We start from the raw sequence: 20,286 nt of genomic DNA on the forward strand, positions 1-20,286 counted from the left end.
AAGTCCATGTCCGCCTATAAGGAATCGGATCCAATTAGAAAGCTGATTGGTCATTTTGATGTTCCTAACTACGAGGCACCGCAGAACAACAAATGGCGTCGAGACGCGAGTGATTCTGATAATGAAGAGCCAAGGTTGATCGCTTTGGCTGACACACAGCTCGGGGCTAAACATGGAATCAAAGCAACAAGGAAGTCTGCTGGCAGTTCTAGTGCTGCAGCACGTGTTGAAGTTGATGTTAATGTTGCTGCTGAAGAAGTTCAGGGAGAGTTTGTAGATCCTGATGCTCGTATTGGTGCAAGTAGTGATGGTGGTACTGTGGTTGTTGAAACAGGTGGTAGTGCAGGTGGAGATGGTGATCCTGCGAGTCAGTCAGGTACTGTTGCGACTGACAAGGGCAAAGGAAAGGTAGATGAGCCGAGGAGACAAGCGGATGATAGTAGTTCGTCTTCTGAAGAGGAAGGAGGTTCTGGTGACGATGGTTCGTCTTCTGAGGATGATAATCCTCCTCCTCCAGGGATGAAAAAGGTCTATGATAGTCGCGGGAATCCTCGTTTTGAGCGAATAGAGAAGACGGTTAGAACTGGAGAATCTGACAAGGATGAGGATTATATCCTTACTTCTCCAGGTTTTGTTAGAAAGAGGAAAGCAAAAAGACAGGGTGTTCGTTCATCAAAGAAAACTGCTGGTGATTCCTCTATTCCAGTTTCTATTCAGCCTTCATCTGCTCCTGAGCAACAGCTTCCTCCTGTTAGTGATCAACTGACTGCATCAGAGACGCTGGAGCTGATGTCTTCTCCTCAGAGGTCTTCTGGGGACGCGCACGGTGACTGTTGATCAACAGCCGCCTGCAACTCCCGCCTCAGGTACACATGTCCGACCCCCTCTCGTTATTGCTGGACCTACAGGTGCTCCTGGTCAGGCTGGTCAGTCCGGCTCCTCAGGACCTGAGCCTTCTCGGCCGACTCTGGCAGAAACTTTGTCGGGATTTTCTGAAGCTGACAAGATTCAATTCCTGATTGAACAAGTCAGTGAATTGGGTTCGATAGTCGGTCGGCATACTAAAACAATTGAAGAGTATCGCGCTCAGCGAAAACAGGACGTGGTGGCACACAACACGCTGTGTTCAATTGTTAACGCTCAGAATATCAAGATTAAGGAACAGGCCGAGGAAATTGAAAGGTTAAAGGAAGCGAACAGGGCTCGAGACAGGGAGGTTGAAATAATGAAAAGGCATAGTACTGTGTTGGAGAATGAGGCAAAAGCACTAAGGCAGAAGCATGAAGAGCTGTCAGAGCGCTATAAAAATCGCGATGATCGGTTAATAGAAGGCTTCAAGCCTGTTCAAGCAAACTTCAAGAAGTTGGAGTACAAAGTGGGTACACTGTGGAGTGAAAGGTGCAATGCCTTAGGCATTGTTCCCTCAAGACGTGAGGATGACAAGGATGATGATGCAGCAAATCCGGATCAACCAGCTGCCTCAGGTTCCGGTGCAACTGCATCCGGTACTGCAGGTGGGTCTGGTACATCTCAAGATGCTCCTACTGTTCCTTCCACAGCTACTACTGGCCCATCTGAGCAGACAGAAACTCTGGGAACTTCTACAGGGCTTGAGCATGTTAGTCTGGAAGCAGAAATGTTTGCAGATCTCCCTGAATCCTCAGGTGTTCTTCAGTATCATCCAGTCACGGGTGAACTGTTAGAAGAGGGAGAACATGTTACTGAAATGTCTGATGAACAGGTACTGGCTCTGACAGAATTGGATGAGGTTGCTGTAAGCATGATTGATGCTACTCCGTTGGTTCAGGACCAAACCGATTTCTCTACAATTGATGAAATCTTCATCGGTTCGGATCCTGAACGTCCTGTCTATGTTGGGCAAGATAATACAGAGGTTAACGCTCTTGATGATGAGCATGTGGCAGAAAAGACAGCAGAATTTGCCAATCTTTCTTCCGATTCTCCAACAGCTCAAGAAAACCGTGAGAAAACAGTGAATGAATGGCGAGCGGATTTCCTAGCTAGGAATCCTCCCCCGCTCGCTCCGTTAGATCAGGTTAATTACATGAGTCTGGAGAAGAATAAAGCTCGGGGTCGCATTATTAGTTGGATGTTTGTTAAGGAACTTCACTGCATGGTCGTGAAACGAGAAAATGGTCTTCAGTATTTCAGAACTCTTCTCAGTATTCTCTCACTTCCGTACTATGATGTTGCAGTGTTAGCTCAACTAGATGTTATCAATCGAGACGAAGAAAAGATGGTGGATCTGTTTGCAAAGAAGATCAGATTGGAAAGAAGAAGGGGTTGGAAGGATCCGTTATACAAGCCTCAATTTCCTAGATACGAGCAGATAAGGTTTACACTTGATCCAGAAACAAACACTGCTCGCTATCGTTTGGTTTATGATCCTCCAAAAGTGATGAAGAAGATACCTTTGCTGAAAATGAAGACTGACTTTCTAGGAAACTTTCGTTGCTGGGTCTACGATGCGGATACTGGAGAAGCCGTGATCCTATTCAGAGATAGTCAAGAGAACTTTAGAATAATAGATCCGATGTGGATTACTAACATGTCCAGATCGGATATTATTGTTCTGAAGGATCATGAGATAAACTACTTGGTTCGGGATCGGGAACAGGCAATGAGGTTTCAAAAGATGGCCTTGTACTGCTTCAATCTCCTGGTCAACGCAGGAAGTGCATGGTCATCGCATCATTTGACAGTGGAAAGGACGTCCGAGACTTAAAGACACGAAGACCGAGACAAAGCTACAGCCAAGGGGGAGTTTGTTGGTGCACTTGTGTCTGTACTTTGTCTGTATTTTGTAATGTTATAAACGATGTCTTTTGTTAGTCTTGTTTACGTCTTGTGTTTGATTTGTATATGTGTTTGACTGTATGTTTGACCAAGTCAACCATCCTCCTGGTTTGACTTGGCCAAACAGTCAACACTTAGTGTGTAAGTTTACTTGTGTTCGAAGGATGTCATCGAAGGATGGTTTGTATCCTTCGATGACCTCGAAGGATAACCTTCGAAGGAAACATATGGACCTCGAAGGATATATCATCCTTCGAGGTATGTATGGATCCTTCGGAGTGTTTGTGGTCGATAGATGATCCTTCGACAGTCTTTCTGATCCTTCGACACATGTTATCTGTTATGGGTATATATATCCCATGTTGGTTTCACTTCACAGTAAGTCTTTCAAGTGTTGTTGATAGTGCATGTGAGTGAACCAAGGTCTTGTAGAGAGCATTTCAGTTTTGTCAAGGGCTGTAACCGTGTCCACTGAAATACAAGAGAAAACTTTGATATATTGCTTGTCTACTCTTTCTCTTTGTAACTTGTGCTTTCATCTAAACTATCGGTTTGCACTCTAGCTTGGATTCCGCACTTGCTAGAGTGTTAAACATAACAAGGATAAGATTTAACCTCAACCTCCGAGGGACCTACAGATGGTAATCATCTTTTCCAAACGGATTCTTTGCTCCACTTGCTTCTTGATTCTTACATTCTCTCTTAAAATGACCTTTATCCCTGCATCGAAAACAAGTAACTTTAGATTTATCAAAACCCAAAGTAGAGACATTTGCATCTAAGAAATCATTTCTTCCTGTAATCATTTTGAACTTTTCTACTCTCCTCAAGACACTAGCTAAGCACCATTTGATGTCCATGAGTTTCATCTCTTCAGCATCTATCTGATCGTAATCCTCTTTCGTCAGCATAGGATTTCCGATCCTTCCAGCAACCAATCCCTCATATGATTCTAAAACTGTAGCAAGTAATAACATGTGACTTTTGGCAATCTCTTCTGAAAAATTTTGACCATTCTGAATATGTAACGCGATGTTGCAATGTAACACTTGACCATTACTGCTGTTTGAGCTTTGAAATTGATGACTTGAAGTTGAACTCTTTGGATTCACATTTGGATACGAAGAAAAACCATTGTTGCTGCTTGAACTTTGATCAACAGTTCCAGATGAGTTTCCAGCACTAAAAGCAGTTTGAATTTTCGGACTCATTTCAACTTCTTGAACACTGCCTTTGTAATACATTTTGACATCTTGTTGACCACTCGGATTATTCATCCTCACAATCTTTTGTTGTTCAAGATCTTGACCTTCGATCTTCTCAATGAACTGTGAAATAGTCAAATTGTCATATTCCACAGTATTCTTCAAAATCATCAAATAAGTACCCCACTCTTTCTGAGGTAAAGCATCAGCTAACTTGTCGACCCATTCATCTTGACTTTTCTCAATTCCTAACAAAGACATAGATCGCACTAAGTGACAATATCTTTCAATCAGTTTCTTTGACGATTCTCCCGATAAACTTGAAAATAGATCAAACTCTTTCTTTAGCAATGCTTTCTTGCTCATGATCATCTTCTCACTTCCTTCAAACTTAACCTTAAGCGCATCCCAGATCGATCGTAATGTACCATCATGTTGAAGCAAATAAAGATGTCTTCTTTAATAGCTTGCTATAACAAAGTAATCATCATCTTTTCAGCTTTGTACATATTTCTTTCTTTATCATTCAGCTCGGAAATTGTTTTGATAACTTGCAAATCTGTACGCGGTTTAATATATTTCTTCTCGATGCATTCCCAAGATCTCAAATGATTATCTTGCACCCAGTTTTCGAAACGGTCTTTCCACCCATAATACTCCTCAATGCCCATAAGTTTCGGGGGTTTTTGTAAAGTTCCGGTTTCGTTTTCCATGTTCATGCTTTGAGCAATGGTAGCTGGAGTAGTCGGGGATGTGGCAATGCGTTGTAGAATTCTTCTTCCATGATTCCGTAACAAAGTTCTCAATACAAACACTTTCAAACGAAATTAGTGCTTTCAAACGGAATTACTTCAAGCGAAATTAACCTGCACAATAGACTTTCAAACGAAATTATAACTCAAGCGAAATCAGAATTTGAAACAAAATTAGGAATTTCGTTTGAACTGAACAAACGAAATTTAATTTCGTATGGAATTACACACAATCTCAAACGAAATTACAAACTTTGAAACGAAATTGTAATTTCGTGTGAAATAACTCAAACGAAATTATAATTCCGTGCGGAATTAGATGCAATCTCAAACGAAATTAACCCCAAAATGTAATTCCGTGCGAAATTAGGTTGTAATTCCACGCGAAATTATGCTGATGTCATCATTTCGGTCAAACTTTTGTCAAATTGATCAGGTTTTATCTCGATTTTAGGTCCAATTTTCTCAAGGGTTTGTTAAAATACAATTTCGCTTATTATGTGTGAAATTCAAGCCATTTTAACCGTTAAAACTTGTTCAGTTGAGAAAAAAAGGTGTAGAAGTTAGAAAATCTGATGAAATCAAGCTGAATACGGTAGAACTCCTCCTTCTGTGCTCTGATACCACTTGTAGGATCGTTTTACCGACCGAAACGAGTCGTTCAGAGGCGTTCTACTCAAATATGACAGGCGGAAACAGACATATTGAGTTGGATTCAGCAAGATATTCACTTTAAGAGTCGTTCTGATGGATTTGACAACGTTTTACAGCGAAACGACACTTCGGCAGCACTCCGGCTCCGGAAACACACATACACCACTGAATTCAAACGAAATTACATCACCACTATTTATAGACAGCTAATTCAGCACCAACATGTTCACACGGAATTAAGTCCAAGCGGAATTGCAATTCCGTACGAAATTACAAGGTAATTTCGTGCGGAATTACTTGAACTTCATTTCATGCGGAATTAACTAGTTCATGCGAAATTAACCTTTTGACTTGTTTTCTCGAACTTCGTGCCCTGAACAATGCAAGACTCGATACAAGACGAAGTCGACAGACGTATGCACCAACAAAGAGAATGTAATACATCGAAGTGAATTCGTGCAAAGGGATCTCAAATGGTTAGGTTAGCAAAGGAAAAACATTGATACACGCAATATCTACTTGGTCTTAAGCAGGAATATAAATTGAGTTAATGGGAGCTCAATAATAAGGATCGTTGTGGCAAGTTATGTTGAGCACGTGAATTCTACACGTTTGAATTTGGGTAACTTGTAAAAGGCAGTATTTATATATCATGGAGTGATCTGACTATTAAGTAGTCAATACTTCACAAAGCAAGCGTGTCTAATGTTTTTTTTTCCTTTCTGAGGTTACCAGAATGGACATAAATGCCATACGTCATAAACGAATGGTCGACGAAATAAAACGAATTAGAGTCGTGCTAATGCTAGTTAAAAGCCAATATATTCAAATCCTAGAATCACGTGTGTTAGGTGCACCACCAAGAATTTTCTCAACGTAACCGTGGTAAAGTAATAATCCAAAGCGGGTGTAAGAGATAATCGTTTTTATATGATGTTGTTGCCAGAGATCAGTGAGGATGCCATCGTACGTAAGGGTTCGGGAAGGAGATAATAATTGGTTGGAACAGGTGATTCGGGTAAATTCATCAACAGACTAGATGAAACTCAAGTCAGGCATTATGCCCTTTGTTTCGGAATCGTAGCGTCTTAACGCGTTCATACAAATTGAAAAGAGATTTTCGGTTGATATTGGTCATGATATTCTGGTTGTAGTAGACATCAAGCTTTCGATCAAAGGGAAATAAGTACAGAACTGAAGGGGTCGATGAAGTTATTTTATGCTCCTGCAATTGATGAACTTAAGTATGACTCGTTGCTGCTCGAGTGACGTTCACAGAAAGTGATTTAGCCCAGCGAGGACTTGCGTATAACATGGTTAGACAAGAATTATGATATTCATTCTAACACAACAAAATAAGGAGTGAGAACATACTAAGACGCGGTTACCATCAATCTGTTCCACATAATTGTTTTAGATTCACGAGTAAAATTTATAGATTTGATGATGAGGATGTAGTTGGCCGAACTCGAGCGGTATAAATAGAAATAAAGTGATGCTATCAGTCGTTGGAAGCATTACATTGAAGGCGTTGTCGCAATAAGAATTTTGTAGGAAAGTAATGATTGGTCGAGTTCATAGTGCTCCACTTCAATCTGAGCGTTCTCTACAGTTGTCGAGCTTGCTCGTATACGAATAAGAATATATTTGCTAAGATCTATGTATGAAAGTGAGTGTGTAAATAGTCGAACTTGTACACAAATCGGTTTGAAAGATTGAACTAAAACGTGTGCACGAATTAGGAGCACCACTTACGTCGCCAAAAGGCTTCATTACACGGGCATGAAAATATGTTCAAAATGGTATGATTAATGCATCTCTGTCTTCAGAGTTCAAAAAGTGACCACTAAGGATCAAAAGGCAAGTTTACCGAGTTCCTTTAAAATTAGAGCACCAATTTGATAGAAGTTTATGCGTAGAGTTTCAAAGATGTAGTGTGACCACGATAATGGAGTGAGAGATTTGCCTACGTGGACAACACTAACCAGCTACCACATTAAACAGTATGCATCGACCAGTGCAAGGGTTAGGGAAAAGATTCGCTTAAAAGGTAAACTCTTATGAAATAATGACTCTAGCGATATAATAGGTAATATTTTTGTGTAGGTCATCGCTTACATCTATGTGTTGACTAACTTGTATCTCCGTCTTCCAATCTTCTTGAAACCATAGACCCGTTTGTGGAAATCCGTTTACAGCGTTAGATGTGTTGGGATGTCTATCAGATTAAACTAAGTATTAGTCATAGGGCAGAGTAATGGGGTCAAAGGGGATTTTATAGTTAAGTGTAAGGGGTAAATTATTAGTGTACGAGGGATTCTTCACATTACGTTGATATGCTGATGTCGAAGAGCTTACACTAAGAGTCTGGTAGGGTTTAGATCAAGAATACAGGTTCTGATGAGAATCTTAGTTTCACCAAGTCTCTTACATGAGTAAAAAGAGAATAATGAGGGATTCCAGTGATGATAGCTCATTGTGCTCAAGAACATCTTTAGTCTGATAGTTGTGCCTGTTAACTAACTACTAGGTTTAACGATACTAGTTAACCGTTGAGTGGTTTACGAGAACTTCTACTGATAGTGGAAGTTTTTAACGAGGAATTCACAGGCTAGGACAATTTATCCACTCATAGGGTTGCACAAGAATTCAATACATCCACAAAAATGGTGGAAAGAGTAAGGATCAGGATTGAGTAAAAGTCAATCATCGCTATGACTTCTATAGATTATTGAATCCCCCATTATGTCGGATAAAGGAACAGAATCCCTTTCACACTTGCTAAGACTCACTGGGATTCACATGCACCCCACATGATTATTATGTGTGCACCCATAATGATAATGCAGTTTGCATGTTTATCTCAGCTCCTCTTAACTCGCGCTAACAGGTTCCTCAGACTCGAGTAACAAGACAAATGTCATCACAAATCACGAAAGTCCGGAGGTACTATCAAAGCATCATAACATAATCAAACAACACATGTAATCATATCGTAGTGCCAGGTATGCATCCTTATGCAATATCATAAGTAAGTGTACACTAGGTATGTAATGCATAAAATAAACGAAAGACGAACCTTGCAGTCTGGAGCTGAGTGTCATGGTCGATTCCGGAACTATTCGGTTATAGTCTGGTTATATAAAAACGTTTTAAAACCTAGTTCACTATAACCAGTGGCTCTGATACCAAACTCTCACACCCCCAAAATACCACCTAGGGAAATGTCCCTGTTAGGCGTGTGACATACCAACAACGAGCCACTAATTACCTTGAACCCATACAAGTTTCAAAATAAAATTCTCAAATATTAATAAAAATACCATCCACAAGTTTAAATGAAAACCAACATGTTCAGCGGAAGCAAATAGTAAACCCAAGTTAAGCTGTTTTAAAACTAATGTATAGTATCAATAGTTTGAACACATAAATCCCTCCAGTCGACCCATGACCACTCCAGCTACTCCAGACAGCAAATTCCCAACAAAGTACCTATCGACCTGCGAGCATGTAACAAGTGTGTCAGACAACGCTGGTGAGTTCATAGTTTTACGAAAACGTTGGTTACCAAGTGTTTAGTTTAATCCATTGAATTTAAATCCGAAAGTAATGTTGATAATACCCCGAATACAAGACGGCTTCTGATTTACATTGCCCTTTCTCCAATGCTCCTATCAAAGCATTGGTCATGACTAGGTCATTAGTTCAACACCTGTGCTCCCAGGTACAAACCTAAGTAGCACTACTAACTAATACCATGTTACCACTCAGGTAACCAAACAACACGGAGGGACTTTAAATGTGATAGGATGAGTATATTATCCAACATTCCCGTTTTTACCCAAAAGACTTATCCTTCACCGGGATACCCACTGACTGTCCCAACCACCGGGACACGTGCTCAAAAGAAATGAACTCACCTAGGGTGCGTGTTATATCCAAAAGTATTGTATCAACGACACGAACCGGCATAACATGCAAATAATCACCAAGACATCCCTAATAATATTTGAACATCATAAGTAACCAATACTATGGTAAAGTTGTTTCACGTGTGATCGAGCTCTATCGATACACTAACCCATGACCCGATGATATACTCGTTACCACAAGTAAGTTAAGATACCCTCATGGTGTGTACGCAAATATACATATATTTATACGAAGGTATGTTTATAATTTAATGTATATGGATACATATGTATATATATTTATACCAAAATATATCATTACAACTTTTAGTGCGAGAATACACGTAGTGAAGTGATACACCAAGGGATATACTCGTATCTTATTCTATATTTATCTAAATAAATATATATACAAACATTTATTTTAAGTTGTCCATTCGATACTGTAATGTTTCGAATGCTTATGTTCGTTTAATATAAACATTTATTATGTTTCACATCCCGAATTTAACGCTCCCAATAAATATAAATGATTATATTTATTTTATATAACGCCAAAATTAATCTAGATTAAATACCAATGTTCTTAATATTTAATTTATAAGTTTATATCATATAATAGATTTTTAGAAAATCAGGCAGCGTTTCCTCTGTATTTATGATAATCCCGACAACGCAAGTTGTCGTCCAATAAACAAGTGTCCAAATCAATAAATGAATTGTCCAAAAGCTAATTTAAATGTCTCGGTTCAAGTTTATATTTACAAATATATTCTACAATTTATATTTACATACAATTCCAAATGTTCAAGCATCACGTGAATACAATATGTATATATTACACAACAGTTTCACTTAGTAGGGTCGGGTTCTAGAGCTCGGCTTTTCACACGTTAAACAAAATATAAGATAATGTATTCAAATTTCAAATACACAGATGCGCGTCGTTACCTACTCGAATTAACCGCTCAAGACCGACACGAAAAAGGTTTCCTCGATAAGCGTGCCACTCAAATACGACCAGCTGACTAAGACTTTGACCATCGTTGACTTTTATTGACCGAGAGTCGACCTGACCCGAAGTTTGACCAGATCTGTACGGTTGACCAGCCTAACTCGTGACACAAAAGCCACCCAACATCGAAACCGAGTGACCACCACCGTCCACCATGCTCATCCGGTGGTCAAACGTTATCTCCGCCGCCAGCGGCCACCTTCACCCCTGAAAACAACCACCTCAGCCACTACCGATCTACCTAACAGGTTACAATAAAACATCGGATGTTATAGACCTGAGAAATCGAAAAGGTACAACATGAGATCAGTACAATAGGGTATCGAAAGGACTCACCGGAGTTTCTTTGGAACCACCAGTCCGCCGGGAGGTCGCGCCGCCGCACATCCCTTGTCATCGCCCACCAACATCACCCCCTCTCGTTTCTCTCTTCTGTTGCCTGAACACAGCCCCAGCACCACACCCGCCACCACCGATCGCAGGGAAAGGAAGGGGGCTGCCTCCTCGTGGTTGTGCGCCGCTGGTCCCTGGACCGTCGTTGATTTCATCGAAGAAGGTCACGCGGCCACTGTTGCCGCCTTGCGCCGCCGCGTGGGGCCACCCACGGCCGGTCGTCGGTCGTCGGTCATCGGATACTACCAGAGGATGCTAGGATGCTGAGGTTTAACCGGCTCCTCTCTTGATCTCCATATCTCTCTCTCGATCTCTCCAATATCTACACACAAAGATGTGTTTTGTGTAGTTACAAAATAGGGGTGGGTAAGGGTAGAGTTTTCTTAAATAGTTAGGGTTTTGCTAGTGAGTAGGTTTCTAGGCGTATACGAACCCGTTAAATCCGCAACTCTCGTTTTCCATAATGTTCGTCTAAAGACCGAATAATACACCGAGTACAATATGTACATAAACATCGTTAAAATGGATATTCGTGATGTATCTATATAATTATATTAGAAAAAAAACGTGTTAGATAATTTAAAGACGTTTGGCACAGTCGTCAATCATATAACTCGTTTTACTCGTCATGGGTTATTATTATTTAAAACCATAATAAAATAATATTAAGAATCGTGTTTCTTCGCAACTTATTTCCGTCAAAACTATGGGGTGTCACATAGCTTCATTGCAAGACATCGCCGCTCCAGAGACTGGGGAACTAATCTCTGTCTACCTCTCAGTTGCTGAGGAAGCAATCCGTGCAGTCCTGACCATCAAAAGAAACAAGGCTTAGGTACCTGTTTACTTCTTCAGCAAAACTTTAAAGTTGGCAGTAACCATGTATCCCCTGTTGGAAAAACTTGCTCTTGCATTAGTGAAAACAGCCAGAAGGCTTTGAAGGTATTTTCAAGCACGCCCTATACAAGTGGTCACGGACCAACCAATCAAAAATGTGCTTGAAAAACCTGAAACCTCCAGACGTCTAGCCAAGTGGGCAGTGGAACTAGGTGAACACAACATCACCTATGTTCCAAGAAAAGCTGTGAAAGCCCAAATATTGGCTTATTTCATTTTGGAAATCCATAAGGAAACCATAATGGAAGTAAACGCAGCCTCCGCTGAACCCTCTGACCCTGATACCTGGAGGCTTTTTACCGATGGAGCTTCCAGCATTGAAGGGTCAGGGGCTGGGCTAGTCCTGATCAATCCTAATGAATTGGAATTCACATATGCTCTCCGACTTGAATTTCAGACAACCAACAATGAAGCCGAGTATGAAGCTCTGATTGCAGGACTCAAGCTAGCCAGAAAAATGGAGGTCAAAAAGCTTCAAGTCTTCACCGACTCTTTATCTATTTCAAGTCAAATAAACGACATCTACATAGCTAAAGAACCCAACATGAAAAAGTACCGAGAGAAAGCAGAGGAGCTCATGGGCACGTTCGAATCATGCACCATTAAACAAGTCCCAAGGTCACAAAACAAGAAAGCTGATGCACTAAGTAAGCTCGCATCACTTACCTTTGCTTATCTCACCAAAAAAAGTGTTGGTTGAAGTGCTGAAGACATCGTCCATTCAAGAACTCAAGGTACAAGATGTGATTACCGAGGAAGGGCCGAGTTGGATGACCCCTTTAATCAAATTCCTTACAAATGGTGAGCTGCCAAGTGATCAGACGGAAGCTGAAAGGGTTCGGATCAAATCAAGACAATACGTGTTGCAAGGAGATATCCTTTACAAAAAGGGATACCTTGCACCATTGCTTCGATGTGTTGGCCCAGAACAAAGCCAATATCTGATAAAGGAAGTTCATGAAGGGATATGTGGGGCTCATTACGGCCCAAGATCAGTGGTTTCCAAGTTGATGAATCTTGGATATTTTTGGCCCACCATGCATCGAGACACAACCGAGCAGCTGAAAAAGTATGGAGCTTGTCAAATACCCAAAAGCCCAAAGCATGACTTGGTCCCCATCTCATCGGCCTGGCCATTCCACAAGTGGGGAATGGACATTGTTGGTCCATTTCCTCCAGCCAAAGGAGGAGTCAAGTTCCTCCTAGTGGTCGTAGACTACTTCACTAAGTGGCCAGAGGTGAAGCCTTTGGCAAAGATATCAGGAAAACAAGTCATCGACTTCGTGTGGGAAAGCATCATCTGTCGGTTTGGGTTGCCAGGAGTATTGGTCACAGATAATGGGAAGCAATTTGCCGAGAAGCCCTTTAGCTCCTGGTGCAAGGAGTTCTGCATAACGTGGCAAAGCTTAACAATATGATGAGAAAGACTTATGATGTCTCTTTTTTCATAATTTAACAGGAAAGCCTGTGGAGGAACTTTGGAAGGATTACAAGGCTAAAATGCCAATAAGGCTTCAGAAGGAATAAAAAGCTAAAATTACTGTTGCATAGAGTATGTGAAGAAATAAATGAATTTGATAATCAGAATGTGAACTAGTTTTGGAATCGTATAACCCGATCTTGATAGGGTAATGCAATACGCATGCAAGGGCGTACCTACTTATATGTTAAGGTGGGCGGGCGCACCCCTTGAAAAAATAATATTTAGTGCTAAATTCCCGGTAAAATCCCGACCGCACCCCATGAAAATTTCCGTCCGCAACCCATGAAAATTTTCGACCGCCCCCCTTAGGAAAAAAAATCTTATGAATTTATAAAAAATTTAAGTAAACACTAATTTTTTTTAAATACAGCCTAATTAACTTTCCACTTAACTAATTAACTTTCATTTAACACAATTAACTTTCTCTTAACATTTAACCCAAAACACACCATAACTCAAGCCCAACCCAATCTAATAATCTAATTTGAACTAAAATATAATAACCCAATCCACCGCAATTTGGGCCACCAAACTCACGAAAAGAGCATCTCATCACTATTTTCGGGTATGGTTTGATTATTTTTTTTGTTTTCTTGTTTTATTTGGATTTTTTTGAGAAATACAACTGGTAAAAAAGTTTGAAATTTTAGTTGTTTTGTTGTTTTTTGAAACTTTATTTGGTTGCTTTTGTTGTTTTAGTTAAATTTACTGTGTTTAAATGGTTAGTTAGAAGGAATCAACAATTAAAACTAGGGCTTGATTTTAAAGTTGAAAATTATGAAGTTTGGTGATGATTGTTTAAGTGTTTAGTGTTGAAAATTAGTTGTATATGTTATATAGAGAAAGACTTGCTTAGAAAAGTAGCTCTAGATGTTTTTGATAGATTTCAAAAAATGAAAACCCGTAAAGCAACATTTTAAATATGTTTGTAATGACGTTTGATATGTTTTTGATAATTATATAAATTTTAGCTTGATATTCTTTTGTTTTACATGACCCGACCCGAACCGACCCGATATGAACCGAATTTTTTTATATACCCAGGGCCTAAAATCTTTAAAAATATTCCGCACCCCCATGAAAAAATTCCTGAGTCCGCCAGTGTACGCATGTTTTAATTACATTGTCTTGCACTTAAACTAATGAACAAAGAGAGATAATCAACTAACCAAAAATACAGTAAATTTAATATATAAGAGAAAATATCATTCAAACAAAAGTATTATTGTGAAGATTGTTGAGTTCCAAAAATGATAAATAGTTTCTAGCTTCTAAATGTTCTCTTATTTCAAGTTTCAATATATTCTCTCATCAGCTAAGGTTTATTAGAAATAAACGATTACAAAAATCGTTATAAGGATTCTTGTGACAACTGTGCTCTGAATCGATGAACAATGTAAAACAATGTTAATTATTAATAAAACAATGTGTTTTGGTGTTATTATATGTGTATTTGTGTTTGATGATTTTACGATTTGATTCGATTCGATTTCAAGCTTTAAATCGCTTTCTGGAAGGTTATACGTAAACCGGTGCGGAAACGCAGTCAGTTTAACGCGACAAACACTCCGGGATAGTGAAATAGGCTTAACATACCTTAAATAACCTTCACATAACTTAGAAATAAGTTTTGAATGGTTTGGTGTGCCGAAAACAAGTTTGTTCGATCGCAGGAACTATTTGTGTCAAACTGCGAAACTATACCGATTTGTATGGTAACGAACATTCCGGAACTTGATCCTAAGTTAAACATGCCCCAAATATCTTTTACATAGCTTAGAAATAGGCTTTGAGGTGTTTGGTACGTAAAAATAAACTTATTGGTCATTTAGGGACTAAAAGCGTCAAAAAGTGCATAACTTTGCATTTTCGTGTATATCTTACGTTCTGAATATATCCGGACACCCAAAAATTTAGGTAATCATTAAAATATTTTATTTTAGTGATTGGCATGATAAAATTTCATTCGTCGCTAAATTTGGATCGTTTTTGCGTTCGTTACGACTTCCGTCGTAATTAACCGAACAATGCAATCGTACGACCAAACGAGCCGACATCCGAGATATTTTTTAGCACATTTTAAGTTCCCTACATTTTAACATCATTTTAGAGCTTTGAAATGGGGTTAACGGGGCTTAAACGTGTCAAAAATGCATCAAAAACCAAGTTCAGGGGCTAAATATGACAATCAGCCAAAGATGGCCAGGCGGCCCGCGTAAGTTTGAGCATGGGGCTACGTGGCCCGCGTCAGTCTTGCAGATCAGAAACATTGAATCTGGTCATTTAGCTCGATTTTGATGGTTTTGATTAATGGTTTTCAATGCTATGTGTCATACCCCGACCACGTAAAACAACAAATCGTGGCGGAAACGTCGGGGAGTGTTGTAACAAAATCATTGTTTCACAACCATGGATCAAATAGTTTTTATTTATTAAATTATTGAACTCAATGTTTTGGAACAATTCAGATAAATACAAATAAATTGTTTCTCAGTTTTAAAGTCGCTAAGGCACAGGTCCATCCTATGTGTAGCATGCATCAATAATCATCACACAGCAGTACCTGAAACATATATGAAAATAGTTACGTCAGCATAAAAATGCATGTGAGTAACATAGGATTTTGTGTATTAGATTCATGGCTTTGGATAATGTGAGAAAAGGTTTTATGTTTTCAAAATAGCCATGAATCTAATATAAAAGTTTTGTTTCTGAAAACGTGTCGTTTTGGAAAAGAGTTTATAGTATAGACAAAAATATACTTTGGTTTTGAAAAGGTTGTATAAATAGTATAACAAAGTATACTTTAGTTTTGAAATAGTTAAATGGATAGTATATCGAAATATACTTTAGTAATTAAAATAATAGTTTTGGTAGTATATCTCAAATATACTTTGGTTTAAGGATAAAAGTATTGGTAGTATATCAAATTATACTTCGGTTTGAAAATAGCATATCAAATATGCTTTGGTTTAAAAATAGCATATCAGTTATGCTTTGGTAGTATATCAAATTATACTTTAGTTTATGAAATAACAAAGTAGGTAGTATATCAAACTATACTTTAGTAAACAGTACCATATCAAACTATGTTTTGGATAGTATATCAAAATATACTTTAGTTAAAATAACAAAGTTGGTAGTATATCAAACTATACTTTGGTAAACAGTAGTATATTAAAACACATGTTGGATTTTGTACTTAGTATATCAAAATATACTTTGGTAGATCACATTTGAGAGTACATCAAACTGTACTTTTGTAGTATATCGACATATACAAAAAGAGTGTGATTTGGTATTCAATCAAGCCTTAGTGTATCAAACTACACTTTGGAGACTATAGAAATACCACAAAGGCAATTTCTATTTGGTTAAAATTTGGTTTCTGACATTCCATACAACAGGAATGGGGTGTCTAGTCCTATAGCGCTATATCATACTACCAATCAGCTGGGTGAATATATAAAAATAGGTACAATCCAAAAATTTAGTTTTATAAGTTTTTGGAAAATCAGTGTTTTAAACCATAGGTAATCGTTTAATTTATCAAAAGAATATGTACTAAGCATGTATAATCATGTAGTTTAAAATCAGGAAAATAGCAGATAGACATATATGTTTCACCCCAAAACAATTGAAAACAGTAAAAGAGGGGACTATGTACTCACTTGAGATTGCAAGTATCCTTGATTAAGTGTCCTAACAAAGCTCGGGAAATCAAGGAATCAAGTGGCACCTAGTATGGATCACTATGTTAAACAATCGGATCCTAAATCGGAAGATAGGATAGAATGAGGTTCTATAAATCAAATGAGTAATTGAACTCATATGGTATGATTTAATAGTCCCAACATTCTGATTCGGAAGTCTACCTAAGTGTTTTTGACCCGTTTCGACCCATTATGGTAGTATAAGCCACTATAATGCGTCGTTTGCGTAAAACTATGTTCGGATGGTTAACTATGTGCTATGTCAAGTCTTACATGCCCAATTATCCCTATACATGTTACTAAATCAGATTATATGTCGAAAATATGTTCACATAATCAAAATACGGATTTTAGCTTCAAAAGGGCATTTTGGTCATTTCTTATGGGCATACAAGCTAACTAGCATACGACTAACCAATCCTATGTGATCATAAGGTATAACCTCAGTGGTTATTCCCTATGCAACTATGATCACTAACTAATCTTGGTCGGATCCTAAAGAGAGACCAAACGGGTCGGGTTCGAAAGGCTAAGCGGTTGTTTAGACCGCTTACCTTGCGACCCTAAACAAGCACTAAACTAATAGTGTCGAGTTAAACATGTCAAAACATGTTTAACCTACTGATTTGGTATCAAAACAAAGTGTTTTGATACCCTAAAGTAGTTCGGTTGCAAAATGCGTGCTAAAACGCATTTTGACCGAAACTTTGACTCGACACTACAACTAGTTAACGTAGTAATCAGTAGTTATAATCACTAAGGATTATAACCAACGTGATTACAATCACGTTGCAAAGTTCAACCGAACTTTGCGTTGACCAAAGGCTGGTCAAACTGATAGTCAAACACTTGTTTGACTATTTAGACTAGAAAGCAAATAAAAGAATGAAAGAAGGCTCACCCAAGTCCTTGCTATCTTTTCAACAAAGAAAACAATTCCCAAATCAGCTTAGGAAGCTCCCAAAGCAAATGAGAGGAGAGAAAAGAATGAAATGAGCAAAGAATGAGGAGAAATGGCTTGCTATTTATACTTGTTGGTGATCAACAAGATCATGAAAAGTGGTTTGTTTAGCCATTAAGCAATGAATCACAACCATACAAGTGTTAGGAGCAGGTGCAAAGCTTTGGAGAGGTGGTAAACTTGGTTACCACACAAAGAATTTGCATAAACAACCCTGAATTAACAATAGATTGCTAAAAACAACTTTCTGGTCGCTGGGCATCTGAGGCGGCCCGCATAAGAAACGGGGAGGGGCTTACGCGCCCCGCCTGAGCTCCCCAGATCAGCAAAATTTTCAATTTTGGCAGCTTTAGTCCTTGCATGCATTCGAGTCCATTTCAGGCCTTTTTGACCCCCGTTAAGCCATTTTCAAGGCTCTACAAGGTCAATAAAGTTTAGAGGACTCAAAATATGCTTGGAACACTCTCGGATGTCGGCTCGTTTGGTCGTACGGTCGCGTTGTTCGTTAAATTACGACGAAACTCAAACAGACGCGAAAACGGACCAAATTAAGCGACGAATGGGATTTTTGCATGCCGATCACTAAAATAAAAATATTTTAGTGTGTACAAAAATTTTGGATGTCCAGATGTGTCCAGAACGTAAGATATGCGCGAAAATGCAAACGTACGCCGTTTTTGACACTTTTAGTCCCTGTAAGATCATATAAGCATGCTTTCGCATACCGAACCTATCAAAGCTTATTTCTAAGCTATGTTTAGGTTATATATGGTATGTTTAGCTTATGATCAAGTTCCGGACTATTCGTTACCTTACGAATCGGTATAGTTTCGCAGTTTGACGCAAATAGTCCCTGCGATCGAATAAACTTGTTTTTGCCATGCCAAACCTTCCAAAACTTATTTCTAAGTTATGTAAAGGTCATTTAAAGTATGTTAAGCCTATTTCACTATTCCGGAGTGTTTTTCTCGCTAAACTGATTATGTTTAAGCACCAGTGCGCGTATAACTTTCCAGAAAGCGATTTAAAGCTCGGAATTGAACAAGAATTGATATGTGCAAAGGATACACATATTTATACAAATCCCAGGTATGAAACACAATGTTTCATAGGTTTGGAATTTGTTTGGTGTTCGTGGTGACACAGGTGTCACAGTCTCCCCTACTTTAGGAAATTTCGTCCCGAAATTTAATTATAGAGGAAACTTGTGAAGACAACTGTGATCGTTTCGCTTTCAAATGAATCCTTCGTTTCCCAAGTAGAACTCTAGGTCACGTTTGGATTCTTAGCGAATTTGTTAACTGCCAAAATGTCGTTGTTGTAGTAACGAAAACATGTGGTTTAGAACAACGGATAGGAGAATGTTTCCTATGAAGATTATTATAGGAAACTTGTGTGTGCTCGAAATCAGAGTCGGAGAATGCAAAATAAGATAACATTGGTCAAGGTCCATGACTTCTAGTAATTTAAATAACGCTACTTTCGCAATGTAATAAGGAACACTTATATATAGGAAGTACCAGCGGCGTATCTACCATGCCCTTTTTACATTGTTCCCGTCTCGTTATTCTCATCACTATAGGTCTTAACACATGGCAAAACTTGCTGTGGTTTCTGTGCACTGAATTCCATAATTACGTATGCATCCATAATTACGTAATTCCTTGCACAGTCCGCACAGTTCATTTCATAATGTGTAGGGTAAAATCAATTGAACAAACATGAAATGATTTGACTAGGCCACCAAAGGATCTTTTTAACTAGATCAATGAACGATCTTTTTAACCAGATCAACACATGATCTTCCTTAACTAGACCGTTGTATGATCTCTTTAAATAGACCACTTAAGGGATCTTTATAACTCGGAACCAAATAAGTGTTTTGAATCAGCACTTTGGAATCCAAGGTTCTTACTATTTGCATAGAAGCCCCTTAAGGATTTAAGACAGTACTTTGAGTATCCTTCTGAGAATCTAACATATGAAAATACGGAAGATTCCACCAGGACTCAGATAACGAGCTTTAGAATTTCACATAAACACAAAATCACCAAATTGTGTATTTGTTAATTTAATTATTAGCTCGATTTCGAATTAATGTATTTTGAAGTACCCTAGAAATCCAATCACGGACTTCAATTAGTACTTAAAACATCCTCAAGAATCTAACTATGAAGATAGGAAGATCTTATAAGGATTTGGAATTCGTTTCTGTCGTGTTATAACATTCGTATTAGGACACATAAAGAATCCAATTAAGGACTTACGATAGCACCTTTATCAAATCAAAGATTTGAAATGGTACTTTAAGTATCTGATTAAGAATTTGAAATTTGTACTGTACTTTGTTTCTTAAAGAAACTAGTACTTAGGATTTTTGGGGAGATCACAAATGATCAATGAAGGAACCACACGAGTAGTTTGTTCTGGAAAGAACATGGTTCTTTGGTGTCGATATTGTAGAGGTATGCCAACACATATACAA

General features: G+C 38.6%; 2 long non-coding RNA genes across 2 annotated transcripts; both read right to left on the bottom strand.

Annotated features, from left to right (window-relative positions):
• Nucleotides 1-8,761: 8,761 nt before the first annotated feature.
• Nucleotides 8,762-9,606, bottom strand: LOC110927728. Its single transcript, XR_002585851.2, has 2 exons — nucleotides 9,349-9,606; nucleotides 8,762-8,928 (listed from the first exon to the last, which is right to left on the bottom strand). It is a non-coding gene; the product is annotated as an uncharacterized LOC110927728 (long non-coding RNA).
• A 464-nt stretch (nucleotides 9,607-10,070) lies between these two features.
• LOC110929101 lies at nucleotides 10,071-11,218 on the bottom strand. Its single transcript, XR_002586840.2, has 2 exons — nucleotides 10,691-11,218; nucleotides 10,071-10,595 (listed from the first exon to the last, which is right to left on the bottom strand). It is a non-coding gene; the product is annotated as an uncharacterized LOC110929101 (long non-coding RNA).
• Between the last annotated feature and the right edge of the window lie 9,068 nt (nucleotides 11,219-20,286).

Source organism: Helianthus annuus, chromosome 3, assembly GCF_002127325.2.
Source record: "Helianthus annuus cultivar XRQ/B chromosome 3, HanXRQr2.0-SUNRISE, whole genome shotgun sequence".
Classification (NCBI taxonomy): Eukaryota; Viridiplantae; Streptophyta; class Magnoliopsida; order Asterales; family Asteraceae; genus Helianthus; species Helianthus annuus.